This window comes from Lonchura striata, chromosome Z, assembly GCF_046129695.1.
Source record: "Lonchura striata isolate bLonStr1 chromosome Z, bLonStr1.mat, whole genome shotgun sequence".
NCBI lineage: Eukaryota > Metazoa > Chordata > Aves > Passeriformes > Estrildidae > Lonchura > Lonchura striata.
The window spans coordinates 60,730,982-60,747,318 of record NC_134642.1 but is presented as its reverse complement, the minus strand read 5'-3'; positions in this window follow the sequence as shown (position 1 = coordinate 60,747,318).

Genomic DNA, 16,337 nt, shown 5'->3' with positions numbered 1-16,337 from the left:
ATAAAAATTGAGTTTTAAAGTCACTTTATTGAATGGTCTGTTGTTACAGTACTAATTTGGGAAAAGTATTTGAAATTATTATGTAGCAAAACAGACACTGCACAGAATAATGAAATAATATAACACAGATGCAAGTCATTGGCAGATCAGTTCAGAGCTACTGAGGCTTGATTGTGGCAAAGAGTGTACAGATGTGCTTCTGCACATGAGCATGGTCCAAAATGATGACATTCACAAACTGAGTTCTCCTGAAGGGGAATGCTTAATTTAGAATGTTTATAGATTTTTGTCAACTTGCTTTCTGAATTTTAAATACAAAATGAAAGCATAGGATCCCATGCAAAAAAATTGGAGGCAGACATTGCATTCTTCCCATTTGGATTGTTTGGAAAATGCACTTAAAGGTTTAATTCCAGTTGCTCCTACAGAGCAGTTATGGGGAGGCTGCTAAAATCTGGGAGCATCACAGGACTAAAGGAATGCTACTGAAATCACAGAAGTCTCATAAGGCTCAAAGGAGAAGGAACTGGAGACACTGCACATCATATTTAAGTCTTCACACCTTCCTAGGCCTGCAGTCTTTGCAAGCCTCTGGGGCTGTCTTGCCTTCCTTGAGGCACACATTGTTTCCCATGGTTGTCCATTCTGGCAGCAGCCCCTGCACTGTCCATGCATGGCCAAATCCCAGATGCTTCTCCTAGCCTGACTTGTCCATACAGCATAAATTCCCATGTCCAGGATAAGAGTCACCCACAAGCACAGCAGTCTGGGCACTGGCTGAAGACCTGTCCATCACAATTCTGACTCAGGAGACTCTCAAGCAGGAGCTTCAAAGCCACTACTTCAGCAAAAATTACAAGGACACTTCTGCATGGGGGAAAGGTGCCCAGCTGGCTAACTTTCAGAGTGGGGCACTTAAGACCTAATGCTGCAGTTCTCTCTTCATCCCTAACCAATATCTCTTACAGACAGGAGGACGCTGCACTGCCCTCATATGGCCTACAGCATTTCACAACAGTTGGATTTACTGCTCAACCCCTGAGTCTAAACACCTGCAGCTCTGGAAATGAAAAGTGATAACTGCTATTTGTCATCTTCTCCTCCTCTTGCTGCTGCAGCATGTCAGGACACAAGCTCCAGTGTGCAATGCCACCACCATGGAGCAGCATGGTGACATTTGAGAACTTCGCCTTGGAACCTGCAGCCAGCCAGTGCCAATTCCTTGGCATTTGCTGTCTGGCAGGACCAAGCCCAGGGAAATGCTTATGGTTAGGAATCATTCTGCTCTAACCCTGACAAGAAAATTTGAACAGGAGCTATCTCCAGGAAAAACATAATCTGCTTCTACCTAGTATGACTCCCTTTGGCTGAAAGACTCAGCTTTTCCTGTCCCTCCAGAATGGGACAGGAAAGCACATTGCAAAGCTGGTCTAGCATCCCTCAAGGAAGAAAAGCATTTACAAACATGCACTGATTACCAAAGTGCCAACAGAATCCACCCACTTTGTTAAAGAGGAGTGCTCCAGTGAAGCTGATGACTTTACCTTTCCGAACAGAGACATACATTTCAAACACACCCCCTTCCTAGATTCATATGCATACACACATTTGTGGATTCCCCAGGAACTAGCATGGACCCTCTTATCTCACATGCACACTCACAAAATATTCTGAGTTGAAAGGGACTCTACAAGGATCATCCTGTAAATCCAGCCTGTAAGTAAATGACCCATACAGGGATAGCACAAACCTTGATATTATTAACATTACGTTCTGACCAAATGAGCTGTTCTCCTCTCAGTATCCCTTCATGGATGTCAGCCTTCTTTTAATCCTGCATCACCTGAGGTACAAGGTGAAGTGTCTGGAAGTTGCAGTTCTGGTATGGCACAAGTGCAGGCCTATAACTGGTGCACAAGGTGGCCCAACCTCTTGACCCCATACTTTCCCAGCAGTGCACCAATGCATGAGGCCTAATAGACTTTCAGGATCTCAGCATCTTCTTGCAACAGTTGATTCCTCTGCATGTTTACAAGCACAGCCCCCCATCCTGTGAACTTACCTAAAGTGACATACTCAAAGTTACAGCACTTAGGTATCTGATTAGGTCAGCCTGGAAATTTTCAGATGTTCCTGTGGTATAGAGTATGCAGCAATATATGTGTTCTTCTTCTGTCTTCTTTTATTTTGTTGAAATCACACCCTAGAGATAGGAAAATTCAAGAATGAGAACAATACTGTACTAGGAAATCTCAGCTGTTTGCACCCTAATTTCTAATAAAACTAAAGTCCATTCCTGATCATCTAATGTATAGAACTATTCAATTGGGGGAAAATGTATTTCAATTACACAAACCATACATTTGTATGGACTGCTAAAAAACCTTTCAAATTCTTTACCTTTTTCTTTGTCAGTATTAGCTGTATTTTCAGATACAGAAACATTTTACAGGTGTAGCCAGTATTAGTTCAGTTTAGAATTAGTTTCTAACTCTCTATTTGAAATTGAAGAGGCTACAGCTCTGTTAATCATAGCAAGAGCAGATACAGAGATATCAAGAATAAAAGCTGAAGCATCACAGGGTAGGCATGCATTTTTCATGCTGCATAGCCCAAAATCAAAAAGCAACACAGGACTCAGTGCAGCCTTTGCTGTGTATATAAATATATATATATATATATATTTTAATATATATAAATATAAACAACACAGGCCAGGACAGCTTTGCTTTCTTCACGACACTCTTTAACCTTTTAAAGACTAGCTATCCTGAACCCTGGGATAACAGCAAGGCATCATGAATTTCACATACTAGCTGAATCTCCTCTGAGGATAAGTAAATACAGACATGTTCAGCTAGCAGTTTTATCTAGCTTTATAACAGGCCTTGGAGATTACACATCACCATCTGCACACTTTGGATTTAATTTCCATGGTTTGGGATGAGCTGAAAGGCCAATTTGACAATAGCACACAATCACCTTAATTTTGATTGACTGGCAGATGAGGGAAGAGTTTTGTATTTACTACAATGAAGTACATTCAATAAGTAACATTGGTAACATTACCAAAATTAATAATTCCATCTTGCCAATGGTGTTCTTACTGAAAGAAGAGTGCTGACTCCCTTTTGCCTCCCTGTACACAAAGGTTTCATACAATAAAATCAAACATAATAGGAAATCAAAACACTTCCAAGACTTTCTTAGCTCATACAGGTGTTACCATAACAACAACAACAACGAAAGAAACAGTGGATGAGACTTTACTTTTAACACTGGAATATCTGCAGAACTACTTTCCACAGGAAAAAAATCAAGAAAATACTAGATATTCTCTTCTTCAGTGGCCAAAGGACTGCAACTTCTCACAAGCCAAAAAGTTGCTTGAAGAAGAAAGCCTACAAGGTGGAATTTAACAGAGGAAAATAATATACTAATAGTCAGATTTGCAAATTTTGAAGCAAAGTTTCTTCCAGCCTCAACACTCTAGCTGTGTTAAAGTCAAACAAGCTGTGGCAGGACACATAATGTCCACTAAAAAGATCCTTGTAACTGTATCTATTGAATTAAATAATGAAATTAAATAATGAAACAGAGCTTAAGCACACTCAATCTTTGTTTTAATTTCTGCAATACTGTTTCTCAAGACCACAAAGTTTGTTCATACAAGCAAAACCACAAAATGTGTAGCTTAAATATGATGTAAATACAGGCAATCAGCTCTTCTAGCTATCCAGAACCCTGACTTTATGGACTTTGTGACTTTCTGAGGGGAAAAGGCACAACTACTTACTTGTGACAACCCCAGCCTTGCTCTGGGGTCTCATATGGTGGTGAAATTCCTCCTCCAACCCATGCTTCCAAAGAAAAACTCCGCAGGCTTTGGCTGTTTGGTCTCAAGGCAGTTTATTGCTAGTTATCTAACAGATTATGTTCTTGGACTGTGGCTATTTGATCAGCGGCCTGGGTAGAGGCACACACACACCCTGACATCCTCTCTATCTGCTGTCTTCTTCGTCTCTCTCCCCGCCCAGGGCTGCTGCTATCTTTTATAAGATATATTACGTATAACATGTTTACAGTTATTCCCCAATACCTACTACCTATGTTGCCAAGTGTTTTTCTACTCTAAACCAATCTGTGAGTGCCAACATCACCAAAAACATGGAGGTAAAGAAAAAGAAGGAGGAAGAATAGGATCAGCCCACTTTCCTCCATCTTAGAACTTCTGACCCCCATGTACAAAGTGAAACCCCCCCTGTACAATACTAAAAAAATTTCCCCTCTACTTTGTAACTACTTTTACTATACTATCTAACCTTTTGTGACTGCTTGTTCCACCTCCAAAGTTGGTCATTCATTCCATGGCTCAAACTCAAAATCACAGTTGTTTTTCAGCTGCCTGCCAGGGTCTAAAATGCTTCTGACCAAGGCCTGGAACCTCTAAAAATGTCTGAGAGACATTTTGAGTTCCCACACTTACTGTGTAGAGAAATTGGGCAGAAAAATTCAGTCTCCAGATTAGAAAATAAAGTCAAACACTGCAGAAGCCTTCAAAAGTCATGAGTTCAGAAACAGATAGATGTAGGTGAAAAGAAGGTAAAATAGAACACTTCTGTGCATTTTATGGCAAAATTAATGTTTCTGACCCCTCTTCTATCCATCTCCTTCAAGAAAGTGTAATTTATAAAATGTTGTTCAGATACTTTTGGTCCTAAAGAATCTAAAAGTGAGTTTGGCATTCTTTTTAGCCAAGGAGTGGGGAGTTCTTTTGAAAATTCAAAAGCCAAACAAGAAAATCACACAAACATTTTCCCTCCCATAGAGAATTCTAATGAAGAGCTTGCATGAAATTTTCAGGCTTTTTAGACGTAGTCACTTCCACATATAATTTCAAGTACCCAAAGAGTAGTACTTCTCGCTAATACCAACCAGCACTGTATGTACTTCTATATCAGCTTTAGGACTGTGTGTGCTGGTTTCAGCAGAGGTAATTTCCTTTCCTTCATAGTGGCCAGTATGGGGCTGTATTTTGGATTTGTGCTGAACACAGGGTTGATAATACAGAAATATTTTTGTTATTGAGCAGGGCTTACACACAGCCAAAGCTTTTTCTGCTATATATACCTCCAGACTGACAAGGAAGTTGGGGTTGCATGAGAGGCTGGAAGGAGACACAGTTGGGACAGGTGAGCCCTGTATAAAGGGACCAAGGGGATTTCCAGGCCATGTGACATTGTGCTCAGTACATCAAGATGGAGGGAAGAAACAGAAAGGGGGGATTTGTCTCCCCAAGCAAGTGTTACACATGATGAGACCCTGCTCTCCCAGAGATGGCTGAACACCTGCCGGCATGGGAAGCAGTGAAATAGCTTCTTGCCTTGTTTCTGTACAGGGATTTTGTTTTCCCTATTAAACAATTTTATCTCAACTCACAAGTTTTCTCACCTTTATCTTTCTGTTTTTCTCTCTGCTGGAAAGTGACTGCCTGGGGTTGGGGGCTGGCTGGGATGAAACTGCAGAATTGTGACACTTTTATTTCTCCACCTCCAAGTGAAGTTTCATTTAGTTATGCAAGGCCTATATTTCCAGCTGAATATTGCCATAAGATTTTTATGCAGGTTTACATCCAGAGGTTCAGTCTGTGAACATGTCCTTTGTCTTTAGTACTAAGGGGAGCTACAAAGGAAGAAGAAATATCAAAACTAAGTGCATCTGTGCATATGAAGAAATCTGAGACAGGTATTTAATGGGAAACAGGTTAAGAGCCTCACACTATTAAGTATATCTGTTCTTAAGTAAGAAATTCTTTACTGTGAGGGTGGCAAGGCACTGGAACAGATTGCCTAGAGAAGATGTGAATGCCCCATCCCTAGAAGTGTTCAAGACCAGGCTGGAATGGGGCCCTGAGCAACCTGATCTAGTGGAAGATGCCCCCACCTGTGATGTGAGGGTTGGAAATAGATGAGCTTTAAGGCCCCTTTTATATGATTCCGATTCTATGAATTCTTCTTCTTAACTTTTATAACCTCCCTCATAAATAAAAAATTACTAACATCCCAATCACAAAATAAGATACAGGTTATGTATTAGGATCTGACAAATATTCATACCTGGGGGACACATATTATCTGTTATTCAATAATTTCAAATGTAGAAAATGCAATATTGACACATAATGTAGACAACATTGAGTAAAAAGCCACATAATAAACATACTTTTTCTAGAAAAGAAAAATCTATGAAACTTCCATTTATATAAGTTTCTTGATTTTGCACTAAAACTAACAAATGACATGAAAAAATTAAATTATTAAGCATCTGTTTTGACATCTGCCTGCCTTCAGATATCAACTTTCTTGTTTGTTCCATCTTTCTTTGCTCAACCACTTAAAATAGCTTTAACTTAAATTCTTGCTAAAATAATCTACATTTAAAGTACCTTATGAGAGTCAGAAGAGTGAATGACTCACAGTGGAAAAGGTTTACTTTGAAAGAAAGACCATTGCTGAAGAGTCCTATTAATATTCATAAAAGCACTGCAGAGATAATGAAAAGTGCTCTCAAATGGGAAACACTTGAAAAGGATGTTTTTAACTGATATGTTATCAGAATAATTTTTAGAGCAATTAAATCAATTAATGAATTCTTAAAGATCCTGAACTCACCCCAAACTGTAGAAAAGTCATGTACTAAATTTCTGCATAATGCTTTCCAAGCTGACTGCAGGATCTGCAGCCTATCGTTTGCATCAGGCCCACCCCAAGCAAACGGGAACTGGTGGCTGCAGCACGAACAAGAGAGAGGTAGGTGTGAGTCCATGACTGCGGCTCCACGGAAAGAAAAAAGCAAATGTCTCCCTGCACAGGCCACCGGGGTGGCAGGACCCCCTAGGTGGTGCTGTTCGACCACACATTTAGTACTTTTGTCTTTGAAAAATAAAATTAAAAACAAAACAAAACAAAACAAAAAAAAAACCCAAAAAACACAGGATGGGAAAATAACAATTGAGGGCTACAATTTTTGTAAGAAAAAAAATTCGCAGAAAGTTTCAGATTTTTTTTTTTTTATCAGCTTTGCCCTCATCATTCCTGTGTATGGTACTGATCGCCATCAAATCTCTTTGTTTAGGCAACATTAGATCAGAAAAAAAAACTTTGGCCCAGTGGGCTTAGCCATATGTTCTCTCTTTTTAAATTGTTGTCTAAAATAATCCAATTCTTAGGCTGCTGTAGAGACAATGTATATTATTCAACCATATATTAAATTATAGCCTGGAAAAGACCTCTCATTTTATTAATTCAAAGAAATAGTCAGGTTTGAAAATAATTTACATTGCAGATTAAATAAAAAGCAAAACCTAGACTGTAAGAAACAGAACATTACCTTTTGTTTCCTGAACCTTTTCCAGTTTACTCACTGATAAATATCATAAGTTCACCACACACAAAGATAAAGTTTACTTTTTCCAAGTGGCTTATTACACCTTGTCTTCACTTCAAAATAACAGTCTATAACAGTCTAACTTCTATAAACCTTGAGTGCATACCCAGAAGGGGACAAGGGGGAAATATGTCATCTTTACAGAAAATTTTGGTGTAAAAATGGCAGCTAACCCACAAAAGATGGTAATTTTCTCCTAGAAAAAGAAAGTTACACACATATATGTGCACACAAGAGTTAGATATGTAGGATTAGAAGGCAAAGAATAATGGGTTGAGCCAAAAGGAAATTTTACTGAAGGGGGTGGGGACAAAGTATGTTAAGCACTAAGCCACTAATATACAGCACACTGTATAAGAAGAATAAGAGTGATAATGGGAAAACATTATAATGGTGTAATCATTAGCAGATTCAACAGAATTTAGAAAATAGGTTTCTTATTGCTGGAGGCCTATATAGTTTGCAGAAAAGCATTCAAGAATCACATTATAATCTACTTTTCCTGGTTTCTCATGAAAAGCTCAGAAACAAGGCTGAACCCAAAAGTTATCTTCAACATCTTGGTAAATAATAAATCCATTGCTTGCCTGAGTAACAATACACAGAAAGCAAATATGCTGGTGAAAACTGTTTATATATGCAAAGTCACTATTATGCCTCTCTAAGCTAGTATAAAACAGTGACTTTTAAGAGCACTTTTAAAGATATTGTTTTAGAGACAAGAGGGAGGTTCAGGACATAAGGAAGAAGTTTTTCACCGAAAGGATTTTTAAGCATTGTAACAGACTGACCAGGGAGGCAGTGGAGTTACTGTACCTGGAGGTGCTCAAGAAGAGAGTGGATGTGGCACTCAGTGCCATGGTTTATTTGTCATGGTGATGTTCAGGTGCAGGTTGGACCTGATGATCTTGGAGATCTTTTCCACTGTCATGATTCTATGATTCTATCACATAGGATTGACATAGCCTTAGAATGGTGGACACAAAACAAAAGCTTCTTAAACTATGCAATATTTTGTTTACAATTCTGATTATAAACCAAAATTGATTCAAAATATAACTGCAGAGGTTTAATTTAGTCTTTCTAATATAAAGCTGACAGTAATGTTAAAGGTTACCAAGAAAACTAGGAATAGAGAAAATAAAATATTTCTGATATTTTCTCTTTCATTAGCACAAACAACTTACTATCAGATTAGATTTTTTGGCAAATTAATAGGCAATATTTATTATAATTTTAATTGCTAGTAATTAAAAACTACATCAGTGAAGTTAATGATGTTAAAAGACTTGAAGCATTGTTTCCCGTTTTACTGGAACACTGGGCTATGTCTTCTGTTTAAGCATGAACAGTCTGTTCACTGCTATACTACCAATAACAAATTGATAGGTTGGCATAGCAAACTGACCCACAAAACACAGATTTCAACATAAAAGATTTTTCTGCACAAATCAGCAATTTCTTATGCTATTAGCTTACCAGGTAACCTACCACATATTTTATTGTTCACTGTAGAATACAGTGAGTACAGAGAGCAATGAGCTGATGAAAATTTAAATTCCTCTAATTTTTAATAATAAACTACGTTAGCACTAAAAAGTAAAAAAGGGTCGTTATATAATGCTAGATCTAGTAAAGATTTTTAAACTGCTTCCTTATGTTTTTAAACATGTATCTGGATATACTAATTACTGATACAAATTTCTAGGTATACTAATACTGATACAATGTTGTAAACTTTGCTGCACTAATCTGTTTTAAATTTGTTCACCCGCATTCAAGGGTTAGGAAAATTTGCTCTAAGAATATTAAAACAGATTTGTAGAAAAGGTTGCTAAAAACCTAAACCCAGTTACCATCATCTAAGGAATGCATGCAGGCACACACGGACTAAAATTACCATGGTTCATCTCCTTTAGGTGATACTATCTACTGCAAACTGATCCAAACTATAGCTTTATGTAATTCATCTAAAGTTTTCAAGGACACAGAAATTGAAGAGCTGAAGTTTTGAAGGCTGCCCCTACCCCACTTATTGGAATGACATGGGCTGCTGGAGTAGGCTTTTTAAACACTCAGCATTAATTGGTAACAGAGACTAGATTGAAATCAGTCGAGTTCTTTTAACCTTTCCCAAATACCCTCCCATCTTCAAGTTTCACTTAATGTAATTGTAAAAACAGGTCTACTGTTACTCAACTCTCAAGGGTGGCATTAACTTCATTAGGTGCTGTTTGTACAATGTGTTAAGCTCCTCATTAGAACAGTCACAGAGGTATTTTAGACTAATGAGGCTCTATTGTTATAACCTACCCTTACTTAATTGCAATTTCTTTATAAGTAGCTGATGTGGTGCAAACTCTCTTAAATGAAAAATACTGGTACAACAATCAGTTTTAATTAATGTGTACATTAAAATAAAATTTCCCATTAGGCTGCAGGTTATATGCCTATTAGCCTCATAGAAAAAAAAAAATTAAAGAGAAAAGAAAAAACATGTGTCTCCAGCCATCGACCTCACCCACTTGCAGAAGGGTGCCGCAGACTCCTTCCTTCTCGACAGCCCTACAGAGCACCCCAGATGGGCCCTACAGCTACCAGTGAGATAGAAACATAGAATCATTTCAACTGGAAAAAACCTCTATGATCACTGAGAGCAATGCCAAGTCCACCGCTAAACCATGTCCTCAAATGCCACATCTCTGAGTCTTTTAAATACCTCCAGAAATTACACAGATTTCAACTCACCACATTTTACAGCAGCAGCCTTCATCGTCACCCTTAGTTCAGTTAATTCACTGCCTTCTCTACACTAGAAGAGAAGCAGACCCAGAGGTCAGGATAGACATTCTCTCACAAGACCTAAATTGTGGTATTGGAACTGTGTTTGTAGTGATAAAAGGGAGAGATGAAATCACTCAGCTTGCAAATGCTTCAAAAAATGCTCTACAAAATGTTGTATAAATATATACAACAAATTGCTTGGAATTAAATAAATTAAGCAAATCAAGGCAAAACCAAAAGCAAAATAAAATAAAGCAATATGCAGGCTGCAAGTATGAATTTTATTTCTGAACAATGTCAATTCTGTGGTCTTCTGTGCTCTTCATGCAGGAAGGATGTCAGGTCTATGTAAATTTAAATCATGCAAAATATAAAAGCTCCAAAGGAAAAGAAGTGCACCTAAGCTTTAGTTCTTTCGCACTGGCAAGGCTCCTTCAAATTCTAATTCCTAGGCAAAAAATCTTTTGATTTTAACACAAGGAGAGTAGATTGAGCCATGTCTGTGTATACTGGAATAGAAATTGACTTCTGAAAAGGCATTCAAACAGAAAAAGTATATTTTAAAACAGAACATCTTTTTATTTCCCTTTCAGAAAGCACTCTACTGCACAATCACATAAGATTAATCTTGTATCTCCAACCTTTCTTCCTATTATTTGTGTTAAATAAAAATATATGGTAAGAGGTAAGAAGGGACCATGTAAACAACTGGGGGCAAATTCTGTTTGGGACTACATGAAGGCAGTAAACCTCCACTTTCCTTATACAGAAGAGAAAAACAGATTTGAAGTGCTTAAATTTCATTAATCTATTTACTTTCCTCCTGGGCCAGTCTAATCACTTTCACTTCCTGAGAAAATCAAAGCAACCAAATCCATGAGCTGTTCAGATCGCCTTTATGATTATTGTAGGCAACTTTCTCTCCAGTGAGAGTTTTCCATGCTTCCTACCTACAAATTAAGTTCAGTGTTGCAGCACAGCGTTGTCTGACAGTGATTGGATCAGAATTCTGATTAAGCTTCCAATCACCTAGGTAGGGTTTTTTATAATACCACAAATGTCATTCCTGTTTTAATTATTGGCTACATGGATAATAAAGCTGTTCTTGTTGGCTCCCTATAACCATATTGTTGTTGCTTTGCTGACAGCTGTATTACCAACTTATGCATCTTCTTGGTGTTGCTACTCAAGCTGAATATTGCTGGAATTACCTATTTTATTTACTGTCTTTGCCCGTGCACCTCTTGAGAGGGGATGTCACTATACTGTCAGTAATGATATTTTATACAGTACATACCAGTACCTCATTTACCAAATTAAATATTTAATAAAGTAGAGGTCTAGCCAGGAGGCAGCTAGCTTACCACAAAGACGACAATAGTATGGATATGCAGAAATTTCCAGCATTTCACAATGCTATTCACCAAATTGATTTCTTGCTTTCATGCCAGCAGCACCCAGCTTGGTAAAATAGTTACTTCTCATTCCTAGTAACATTTTACTCTAGGTCTGTCAGTAATCTTCGTCATTAATACAGGAAGTTTGAAAACGTAACCTGGAGAAACTCATCATATTCAGCTGTGTAAATAAAGATATTAATATTAGTATTACAGTACTGAAGAGAATAGATCAATTCACATTTTTTAGTGGACTGATAATACAGTAAGAGTCTAGATATCATTTAGAGAATGAGAAATACTGCCATTTACAAAGCTGAATTTATTTAACTTTTAAAGCATATCCTACAAAGATCCAGTCTTTATTAATAGTAATGGTATTTCAGTCAACCAGATGAAGTGTTTTTTTTCTTCTTAATAACAAACCCAAGTTTCTCAGGGCAACAAGATCAGGTTTTTTGTCTCTGACACTTTTTATCTTACTGTTCCTTATCAGACTCAGGTGCTCAAGAATTAAGGCTTGAATTTTTATACTTTAGTGCTTCCTTCTGTTTAAAGCAAATTTTGCAAAGTCTCATCTTCTAAGGTAAAGTTGCATTTCATAACCCCACCACATCAGACTGTCTTCTCCACCCCAATGGCTTTCTTCCAAATTCATTGGATGAGGATTTGTTTAAAAATGCTTTTCCTGCCTGGAAGTAGAGGCTCCAGACACAAATAGGGACCTCCAAAAGTTGAGCATATGGGAGTTCCAGGATGAGGAAGGGAATTGGATGTTTATACAGTGGAGTAACTGAAACAGCATCTACTAAGGCGACCACCATGTGAGGGACCAGAAAAGACATAGTTTTAAGAGCATGTTCTAATAAGATTACTGAAGAGTAAAACAGTCACTGGCTTCCACGAATATGGACACTACACCATTCATTTCATTCCTGTGTCTCTCTAGGCATAATTCGTCTATGCTACATATTCACCTATCGCTCTCACTCCATTTAACCAGTTTTCTGTCCCTTTGCTCCACAAATTTGTCTGTGATTCTACACATGAGTTCTGAGAACATTATTCTCCAAATGCAGCATTCTGAGTAGTACAGGAGGAGGCATAGCAATTCTACATATCTGCCTGTAGCATCTCACATACTCAACACAGCATTCATATAAATTCAAGCAGAAACAGGCACAACTGAAAACTCACTACATACAAACTGAATGTATCTCACTATTGCAAATAAAGCACAGACTAGAACAGATTAAATCTCAGTTCAAGAGGAAAACCAAGAAATCTAAGATCAGAAAAAGGAACAGAATATTGGAAACTAGATATAAAACTTACCTAAAAATGTCCAAGCTGATTTTAGAGTGACCAACATGTGACTCATATTTCTTTCTCTATTTGTGGAAAGGTGCACTTTTCACATGTCCAGTTAAGAGGAAAAAAAATATTAATTTCTGAATAGACTTTGTTCAAGCAGGAAAAAAAATGACACAGTCCTAACTATGAAAGACAATGTGGGGTCCAAATCAGAGCATCTGATTCTGCATATACCTCAGAAAACGAAAATTATGAGAGCTAAACCCATAAAGCAAGAACTCAGCTCCCCATTATTCTAGGGATCATAACAGACTAATTATGCAATCCAATTTAAAGGCCAGTAAATTTTGAGACTCAAAACAAACTGATAAAATGACCAGTCATTGATTCCCCCACTCCTTACGAAAAAATCTACAAGCTTTTGTGGCCACATTCCAGCCAAGATGTAAGCTTGCATAAGATTGTACATAACATTCACAGCCACCTCAAGTCACTAGTATGACCTTCAGCCGTAAGTTCAGCAGCTGGTTTAATGCTCATTTGGTTCATTCCTGGATGGTAATAAAAATGAATGTTTTGTTCAAAATATGCTTCCTGACGTCATACAAACTCTGTCTAACAGCATCTCCCTGTATCATCACTTCAACTTGAAATATTTAGGCAGCTTCTTAGCAGTCACCTATCACAAGGCACAAAGTCCTTCCTAGCATAAATGAACCCTCTTGCTCTGAATACTCAGATTTCACCACATTATTCTTCCTATTCCATAACATGAGACCATTAATAAAGGCAAAAGTACTTAAAATGTGTGTAACACAACTGGCATTGTTAACGTATTTCTGAATATCCCTGTCATCAGAACAAATACTCCAGTGACTGAGAAAGCAAAAATAATCTACCATTTCTTTTCCTGAAGTAATTAACTTTATTTTAATGGAAAAACCCAAACAAACAAACAAACAAACAAAAACCCCACAGTAGTAATGAGAAAAAAGAAAAGTGTACATTTTTCCAGACCTTTAATTTCTAACCTTTAAGTGACAATTGCTGCAGACTGAAAATAAAATTGCATGAAGTTCAAGGACACCAGCCACATTTCTTCCCTCTCTGCTTGCCTATCAGAAATAATTGCAACAGTTCTAGACTCCATAAGATACAGTCTAGCAGATAAGTGATAACAGAGTGTCAGTAACAAAGGTCAGAACTAAAGGGCATAGTTTGATAATTGAGAAAAATAAGGATACATTTGGCCAAATATAAATATGGAATTTAAGAAAAGTAGGTTAAAGTAAGAGAAACTGAAGAAATGAAGGGGGAAAGTTGTTTTCATTGTATGAGACAGCAAGAGACAGAGCAAAAAATTTTACTCAAGCTTACAAGCTACTGAGCTACCAGTTTCTTCAGAACATGAAGAACAATTCTCTGGGGACAAGTCCATGTACAGCAGATAGCCTCACCATCAGGAGTATCAACTTCTTCCCACACCTGATCCATCACATCAGAAAGAGAAAAGATACTGGTGTCTGTTAACTACTGCTAAGAAGTCTGAAGTGAGCAGCTACAAAAAATCCTGTATCTGCCCCACATCTCTATTGATGACATTTCTGTGGGTATCTAGACCTCCCCTGAAAATATTTATGCGTATCAGAAAGACATGGAGTGCTAACTGCTTTTAAATTTGCCTAGTGGTTATAAACTACATGGTTTTCATATCCTTGCATCAAAATAGAGCAATCCCAAAGATTATAATACATCTTAGATCCACACAGAATAAAAATTGCATGAATCCAAGTCTTATAATTTATACAGACACCATCAGGTCAGCCCTTCTGGCCTCCTAACTACAACTATCTACTATTTTTCAGCCCTAAAACAATCTCCAAAACAGCTCAAGATCACAGTTGTGCAGACACCCTAGAAATCCATAGCAAACTCAGTTTGTGTGGGCCTGATAATAAGGAGAGAAAATCATCTCTTGAGCATAAGGTGACAGCATGACCATCACTGTACCTTTCTGTTCCCACTAGAAATGCATCTTGTAGGCCTACTCCTCTTCTTTTCATCAATCCAGGGAGCTACTGCTGCAACATACAAGACAGATAAGACCTCTTAATAAGCAAGAGCCATGAGAGTCTCAGGGCGCTGTCACACAAATCTGTTTTTCTTCACATAGCCATATATAACACTGATTATCACTGCAACAAAGCTCCTGAGGTGGAATTGTCAGTGTTAGATTTATGGATGGACTTGATTCACATGATTCTGTGCTTCTATGTCAGACCTGAGCTGACCTAAACTAGTTCAGTAACACCAGCTGTAGGCAGGAGCATTAACTCCCCAGCCTAGTCCTTGACCTGGTTAGCATTGCAGTAGCATGGCAAACCTAGAAGCCCTTCAGTACAGGCATATGCAAGTAGCCATATAATTGCAGGCTGAAAAGCCTTACATACTTACATACACTTATCACTTACTATTGTGGTATAGGATGGAAAAAAAGTAGTTTACAAGCAGGCACAGTAGCCTGTACAAAACTGCAAAACTTGACTGTTTTGTAGAACAGCAAAGATGCATAAAATTGGAGGAAGGAATCATGCCATAGTTTTTCCTTGCCAAGAATGTTCCTGCAATTACTCATTTAGGGAAAAATTCAATTGCCCTCTCACTGTACCTGCTCTTTAACATAGAGAAAGAACATAGTTGCCATTCTGATTCTTAATGAAGGGGTTTCATTACATTTTAATGTACAAATAGACTGCTTTCAAAGATAAATAAGTCATATTGATGGTTTACAAGCTCACTACATCACATGTGTTTTCTGAACAGTTTTAAGAATGTTTCTTTCTTTTAAAAGAATAGACTTCCTATCCTAAGTGAATAGATATGAACAACACAACAGAGCCAAAGCAAATTCTTCTTGTGATTAGAGAAAGAAAAAGCTTTTGATTTGTTGAAGGTTGTACCACTTGTTTTATGGAAGAGTAATAATGTAGAGAGACTTTGCCTAGTTAAGAAGCCCTGTGTTTACAGCCTATGATCACACAGGATCAAGTGCAGAATAACAAAAAGGCCTATTTAGGAGAAAATCAAACATTTACAGCATAGTGACTCAAAGAGGCATTAATTCAGAATCCAAGTAGCTTAAATACAGCACAAGTACAGGTTTTATGGGGAATACTTAAAGACGATGAAAAGCTTTTTTTTTTTTTTTTCTTTTTTATTAAGTCTTCTCCCATTTATTTGGAATTTTTGCTTCCAAGAAAGCAGCTGTTTAATTTTTAACTTTCATAGCTATTATGTAAATCCTGTATTTCAATAGTTACTGTTTCACACATTTATAGATTTCATTACAATTTGCTTAACTGATCACAAGCAAATTTTGTATTTAAAAAAGTCTAG